The sequence below is a fragment of the Vigna unguiculata genome, chromosome 4 (genome assembly GCF_037176805.1).
Source record: "Vigna unguiculata cultivar grain cowpea cultivar isolate G323 ecotype 2 chromosome 4, ASM3717680v1, whole genome shotgun sequence".
Lineage (NCBI taxonomy): Eukaryota > Viridiplantae > Streptophyta > Magnoliopsida > Fabales > Fabaceae > Vigna > Vigna unguiculata.
In genome coordinates, this window is record NC_140795.1 from 6,860,683 (window position 1) to 6,868,979 (window position 8,297).

Here is an 8,297-nt window from a genome sequence, read left to right on the forward strand (position 1 = left end):
GAGAATATAAATCTGGCAGAGCCGGTTAGATATTCTCTCATAAGTTTACATCATGGAAGAAGAAGATATGTAAGATTATGAGAATATAAATCTGGCAGAGCCGGTTAGATATTCTCTCATAAGTTTACATCTCCTGGAAGAAGGAATAAAATAGAAAGATAAATTCTGTACATGAAATGTTTTTAAGCCTTTAAATGATTATCGCATCTTTTAATAAATATTACAATATAATTATTCTTTTAATTTAAAACAATCTACAGAAATATAAAGAATCTATATTGATCCCTTTCCAGCCATTCCCATAATATATTATTGTTGTTTCCTTGGGACGGTTTTTATGTTTTCTTTTCTGATATTTTAAGGAATGAGAAATAACTTTCACTCTTCACTCTACTCAGTTAGGAATAACAAAATTAACATTTTGACGATGCTCCGCACTTTCTTGTAGCCCCAGAGTAAACTCCAGCATCCGAGCCACATCCTCCATGGCCGGCCTCATGGACCCATTTTCCGACAAACAACTCATTCCAATCTCACAAAACTTCTTCAAGCATTCTGTTGCTATCTCCTCCTTCAACGTGGGCTCAACAATCTCTGATATGGTTCCACTTTGATAACAATGTTTCACCCAATTAGAAAGGGAAACCTGTTGCTTCTCCGCACTGTGAATCAAAGGGGGACGACCACACAGTATCTCAAAAAGCACAACCCCGAAAGAATACACGTCAGACTTCTCCGTTAAACGGTATCTTTTATAATACTCAGGATCCAAATATCCGAAGCTGCCCCTCACATCCGTGCTGACGTGGGTCTTCGAAGTTCCAATGGGCCCGAGCCTTGAAAGTCCGAAGTCCGAAACCTTGGCCACCCACTTATCATCCAACAGGATGTTCGTGGTTTTGACATCCCGGTGGATGATCGTCTCCTTCGCTCCTGTGTGGAGATAATGCAGTCCATGCGCTGCCCCGATGCAGATCTGTAACCGCTGCTTCCACGAGATAGCTGGGTTGTCGGTGTTGTATAGATGGTCGCGGAGGTTGCCACGTGTCATGAAATCGTAGACCAAGATCATTTCTTTATTATCGTTACAGTAGCCGATGAGGGACACCAGATTGAGGTGGCGAAGTTGTGAGAGCATCTTGATTTCGTTCAGGAACTCGCGAGCTCCCTGCTGCGATTCAGGTTTAAGCCGTTTGATGGCGACGGGAATGGAGCCCTCGTCGATATATCCCTTGTACACATGGCCGAATCCCCCGGTGCCGACGATGAAGACTTCGTTGAAGTTTTTGGTGGCCGCTCTCATCTCGTCGAGCGAGAAGCGGCGACAGAGATCTGTCGGCAGGGAGAAATTCTGCGTGATAGTTGACTTGAATTCGAAATCTTTGCTGTTAGTATAAGTGGTTCTCTTGTTTCGTAAAAACACAACATGGAAAGCGATTATGAATATCAGAACGATGCCGGACAGCGCCCCTGCTATGGCGCCAATAATCGTGGTTGCGCTTCCGCTGTTGGTATTTCCGTTTTGGCCGGGAATGTTGTTCTGTGGAATCTGAACCGGATCTGGGTTGGGACCGGCTAGATTGTTTGAGTCGGCTTGGCTGATTTTGAAGATCTCGAGACCGTTGAGGAAGGCGTCTGGGTATATCAAAGCCGGGTGCATTTGAAGCGAGAGATTAAACTTTTTCTGACCACCATTCTCAGGAATCAAAACGGCGAAGTTTCTATGCACAGCTAGACCCTTTTGTTTCTGACTCCATTTCATTACATCAGCACGATCATCAGCCAACCTGCTCGCTATGTAAATGAAGAATTGCCTGTCACCGAAGTCAGTAATATTGGGATCAAGCTCGCAAAAGTGGAGCCTGAGAACGTAAGTGAAGCCAGCATCAACGGGGAACTCCCAAGTGAGGTTGCTCATTTTGTTCAGAGTGGCGTTTGTGCCCATGCTACGCGCTGTTTTGAACAGTTCCTTTGGTGCCACATAACCTGGATTAACTGTTATGTTCATCGTCCCATTTGTGATACCTGGTAGGTCATTATTCTTTGGATTGTACTTACAAAATAGCCTTGTTCGTCAGCCCAATCCCTGAACAAACCGGTGTCGTTTTGTGGTGGGATTTCTTGTCCTCCGGCTTTGATTCTATACTCAGTCTGAAGAGCAAAGCTGGTTCCAAGGCTGTACAGCGTTTTACTGTCAATGAACGTGAAGCCTGTGTCATCTACTGTGTAATATAAATCTGTTGGCATGGAAAGCACTTCGATTCCATTGATGAAAGCGTAGGAGTTTGGATGCGAGGGAGTGAAGGTGAGGATAAGCCTCTCACCGTCGTTGACGTTGACCACGTATTCTTTGAAAATAGTGTCGGTGGCTTGAGCTGTTGGATATTAGAGGAGGAAGATAATAGAACCAGATGACAGAATAATGGAAGAGAGAGAGCTCAGTTTATTGTTCTCCTCACATTCATTTTAAAATGCTGAACAATACAATGTTTATATAATAAAAAAAAACTTGGCTAACTATCTCCACTAACCACGTCTAACAATCCTACATTAGTGGTGCTAAGAATAACTTAAAAACTGAATCTTAAAGTGCTCCTAACTAATAGCTGAAAAACCTGCAACAGACTTTTGACAAAGTCTTCCAACAAGGTCACTAATTTTCTCTGACTTTTATTCAGCTTCTTACGTGTGCACATATGAGCTTGAATTATATTGCAACACCTCCCCTTAATTCAAACTCATACATACCAATTTTCTCCATAAAGAACTGATGTTTGGTTTGAGCTTAAGCCTTGGTGAACAGATCTGCATTTTGGATATTTGTGCTGCAGAATCTTAGAACGATTGTTTCATCTGACACAAGCTTCCTTATGAAATGATGCTGAACTTCAATATGCTTGGTTCTTGCGTGAAATGCTGGGTTTCTTGTCATAGCAATCGCAGACCTGTTATCACACCATATCTCAGTTGCTCCTTCCTGCTCACAACATAAATCTTTCAACAACTTTCTAAGCCAAACAGCTTGTCTTGCTGCTGCACCAGCAGCTACATATTCTGCTTCAGATGATGACAGAGCCACAGTGTCCTGCTTCTTTGAGCTCCAAGTAATAGCTCCTGAGCCTAAACTGAAAACTGACCCTGAGGTACTTTTCCTGTCATCCAAACTGCCTGCCCAGTCACTGTCTGTGTAGCAAACTAACTTGAAGTCATTTACATGTTCATATAGGATTCCAAAACAAGTTGATCCTGCAACATACTTTAGAATCCTTTTTGCTGCACCTAGCTGTTGCTTTGTTGGAGAGTGCATGTATCTGGATATCACACTTACACTATAAGCAATGTCAGGACGTGTGTGAGTGAGATAATTCAGACCTCCTACTAAACTTCTGAACAGCTTTTCATCAGCTTTTCCTGTGCCATCCTCCTTCTGCAGCTTCTCATTTAGGTTCATAGGAGTGTTGACAGTTTCACATTTTTCCATTGAAAATTTTTTCAGTAAATCCTCTGCATACTTCCTCTGGCACAGAAATATTCCATTTTCTCCTTGCCTTACTTCTAGACCCAAGAAATACTGAAGCAGTCCCAAGTCTGTCATCTCAAATTGCTTCATCATTGATGCTTTGAACTCATTTAGCAGCTTTTTGAGAGGAGCTAAAGTAGATGATGTCATCCACATAAAGACAGACAATAATGAATCCATTCATGCCTTCCTTTTTCACATAGAGAGTTGGCTCATTCTGACTTCTCTCAAACTGATTTTGAAGAAAGAATGAGTCAATCTTGGTGTACCAGGCTCTTGGAGCCTGTTTCAGTCCATAAAGTGCCTTTTGCAGCTTGTAAACCTTGCCTTCTTCACCATCTTTGACAAAGCCGAGTGGTTGCTCAACAAAAACTTCTTCTTGTAAGTCTCCATTGAGAAATGCAGATTTTACGTCAAGCTGAAACACCTTCAATTTCCATTGGGCAGCCAAAGCTAATACTACTCTTACAGTTTCAAATCTTGCCACTGGTGAGAATGTCTCCTCAAAATCGATTCCTTCTTGCTGTGCATACCCTTTTGCCACCAATCTTGCTTTGTGCTTTAGAATACTACCATCTGTATTGAACTTAGTTCTGAATACCCACTTAAGTCCAATAACATTCTTTCCTTCAGGAAGATCAACCAATTTCCAAGTCTCATTCTTTTGAATGGACCTGATTTCCTCGTTCATTGCATTCTGCCATTCAACTTCATCTTTAGCTTCATCAAAACTGGTTGGATCTGCAGCCATCAGTGCAAAGTTGCAGTTTGCATACAAGTCAACAAGAGTCCTGTATTTTCTCGGTGCTGAATCATCTGATGAACTTGATGAGGAAGGACTTGAAGAAGATGATGAGCTGTGATTTGAAGATGATAATGGTGTAGGAGGACTTGAAGACTGCTGGTCATTTGATGGCACAGTTACGTCTTCCTCTGAGCAATCAGTCCCTTCTATATTCTGCTGAATACTGTCACAACTATCTCTTTGCTTCCAATTCCAGCCTGCATTCTCATTAAATACAACGTTCCTACTGACCACAATCTTGCCAGTAAGAGGGTTATACAGTCTATATGCCTTGGATTGAGTAGCATACCCAATGAATACACATTTCATAGATTTATCATCTAGTTTAGATCTTAAATCAACTAAAGCATAAGCTGTACAACCGAAAACTCTTAAATGACTTACTGATGGTTTTTTTCCTCTCCATGCTTCAAATGGTGTCATATTCATGACTGCCTTTGTAGGAGAGACATTTAGGATGTACACTGCAGTAGCTACAGCTTCACACCAAAAGTTGTTTGGTACACCTCTAGCTTTGAGCATGCTTCTTGCCATCTCTACAACAGTTCTGTTCTTTCTCTCAGCTACTCCGTTTTGCTCTGGAGTATATGGTGCAGTCAATTCTCTTCTTATTCCATGCTCCTCACAAAATGTGATGAATTCATTTGACAAGAATTCGCCACCACGATCTGTTCTTAAGGCTTTCACACATAGACCAGATTGTTTCTCAACCATAGCCTTAAAAATCTTAAAGTTTTCAAAGGCTTCAGACTTAGCCTTTAGAAAGTAGACCCAACTCATTCTACTGTAGTCATCAGTTATGAGCAAGAAATACCTACTTCCACCAAGAGAAACTGTCTGCATTGGTCCACAGAGATTAGCATGCAGCAGCTCCAAACTTTCACTTGCTCTCCAAGCTCTACCATTAGGAAATGGTCCTTTTGACTGTTTTCCATATAAGCATCCTTCACACAATTCAAGCTCACCAATTTTAGGCAGCCCTTGCACCATGTCTTTGGAACTTAGAAGCTTCAGTCCCTGCACATTTAGATGGCCATACCTCAAATGCCACAGCTTGGCATCATCATCTCCTCTAACTGTCAGTGCTTTGCTCACATTGCCAGATAAATCAAGAGGGAACATTCTGTTTCTCCCCATAACAATCTTTACTACAACTTCTTTGGATTTCTTATCACAAATCAAACAAAAATCATTTTCAAACAATACTGAATATCCAGAATTGATTAATTGACCCACACTCAGCAAATTGTGAGCCAAATTTGGCACATACTGCACATCATATAATAGCTTGGTGTTTCCTTACTCCGTTTTGATTGCAATCGTGCCTCTTCCTTCCACTTCAAGTTGCTTTCCATCTCCAAGCCTCACCTTGCTCTTCAAAGATTCATTCAGTTCTCTGAACATAGACTTGGCACTTGACATATGGTTGGAACATCCACTGTCAACATACCACACGCCATCTCCTGCATCATTTCCAGCTGCACTTTGTGCTAAAAACAACTTTTGCTCATTCTCCACAAAATTGGATTTTTGATCACCCTTTTGTTCATCCTCCTCCTTCTTCCAGCAGCTAGCTTCTTTGTGGCCTGGCTTCTTGCAATAGTAACATTTGAGTGGACCTTTATACGATTGCTCTTTTCCTTCCTTATTCTGTCCTCTTCCACGGCCCCTTCCTCTAGAGCCAGCTCTTCCTCTACCTCTTCCACTGAATTGCCCTGTCTTTTCCCTGTTTGAGGAATCTCCTTTCACATGGAATGCCTTCTCTTCCTTCTTCTCACCATTTCTATTGAGCCTCTCCTCATGAGCTTGCAAGGATCCCATGAGTTCATCAAAGGTGTATTCTCCCATGTCCTTTGACTCTTCAATGGCTGCTACAACATGGTCATATTTGCTTGTGAGACTTCTTAGAACTTTTCCAACCACATGCTCATTGGTCATTGTTTCTCCATATGACCGCATTTGTTGTACCACAGTGGATACACGTGACAGGTATTCTTGGACCGATTCTTTGTCCGTCATTAGAGCTGTTTCAAACTCTCTCCTTAGTGATTGCAGCCTCACTGTAATCACCTTCTTGTCACCTAGATACTCTTGCTTTAGAGTATCCCATGCCATCTTGGATGTGGTTGCTGAAGCAATTCTGGGAAAGATTCCATCATCCAAGGCCTGTTGTATCAAAAATAATGCCTTGGAATCTTTCTTTCTCTTTTCTTTCAATTGCTGATCAGGTTCTGGAGATTGAGCATCATCAAATCCTTCTTCAACAAAACTCCACAGTTCTTGAGACTTGAATAATGTTTTCATTTTCAAGCTCCAAAACTGATAATTTATGCCTTTAAAGATAGGCAATTGTGAAGTGGCTCCAGATCCATTGTTCTGCATTATGAACAACTTTTTCACTCTCCAACCGTGTTTATCCTTGTGTTTGAGTGATCTCTCTTCTCACTCAACAATTCCCTGAATATGAACCCGGATAGCTCTGATACCAAAATGTTGGATATTAGAGGAGGAAGATAATAGAACCAGATGACAGAATAATGGAAGAGAGAGAGCTCAGTTTATTGTTCTCCTCACATTCATTTTAAAATGCTGAACAATACAATGTTTATATAATAAAAAAAAACTTGGCTAACTATCTCCACTAACCACGTCTAACAATCCTACATTAGTGGTGCTAAGAATAACTTAAAAACTGAATCTTAAAGTGCTCCTAACTAATAGCCGAAAAACCTGCAACAGACTTTTGACAAAGTCTTCCAACAAGGTCACTAATTTTCTCTGACTTTTATTCAGCTTCTTATGTGTGCACATATGAGCTTGAATTATATTGCAACATGAGCGTCGGCGTTGAGAGAGGCGTTGAAATCGTTGAGGAGAGTAAATTGGTTGGATTGAACGGAGAAGGATGCTTGGGTGCGGGGAAAGGAAGGGTAGTCTGCAGGGTAGAAGAAGAGGCGAAGGAATTTGGTGCCTGAGGAGACTAGGAAGGAGTAGTTGAATTGGGAACGGGACAAGCGTGCGGTGGAGAAGGGTATTTGATTGGTGGAAGGAGACTGTGTTGTGGCCTTGTCTTTTATATATATATATATATATATATATATATATATATATATATATATATATATATATATATATATATATATATATATATATATATATATATATTTTTAAACTATATATATATATATATATTTACTTTTTAATTTTTAAATTTTATCTTTTAAATATTTTTAAATAAAATAATTCTTTTATTAATATTATCTTTTAAATGATTATTTGTTTAGTTTAACTATTTTTTATTTGATTAGTGTTTTAAATTTAATCATTATAAATGAAAATTAATTATAATTAAATTATAAAAATTATTTATATTTAATTTTATAATTATAATAATAACATAATTATAATTTTATTATTTTTATTATTATAAAATTAGTAAATACAATTTTTTTAGTAGTTTATTTAAAAAGTTTGAAATTACTCTTTTGGTCTTTTTTTTCGTTCAAATATATTAAGTTGGTCTTCCTGTTTTTTTTAGTCTCAATTTGGTCCGATATTTCAAAAGATGATGCATTTTTGTCATTTTTTTCATTAATTTCTTGAACTGGATCAAGTTTTTGTCATTAGAATTGAAGTTGTGAATAAGGATGGTTTGTTTTGTTGGTGTAATTGACATCATGCTAATGTTTTGATGAAATTTTTTTGCTTTGCTTCAACAAATTTAATGAAAAAGATCAAATTGCATTATTTTTTAAAGAATCAGGGCCAAATTGAGACTAAAAAAAAAACTAGTTGACCAACTTAATATTTTTGAAAAAAAAAATGGATCAAAAAAATAATTCAACCAAAATTTTGGTACCTCCAAAATATTGGTTGAAGATCCGCCACTATCCACATAAGCAAGACACACATATAATCATAAAATGTTTCCTTAATTTAAGTTTTTCCAAAGAGGACTGGTCTCTCAAAAGT

The 8,297-nt window shown here is 39.0% G+C and overlaps 1 pseudogene; it reads right to left on the reverse strand.

The window, feature by feature from the left end:
* Positions 1-163: 163 nt before the first annotated feature.
* On the reverse strand, positions 164-6,782 carry LOC146886701 (receptor-like protein kinase FERONIA pseudogene; annotated as a pseudogene).
* Between the last annotated feature and the right edge of the window lie 1,515 nt (positions 6,783-8,297).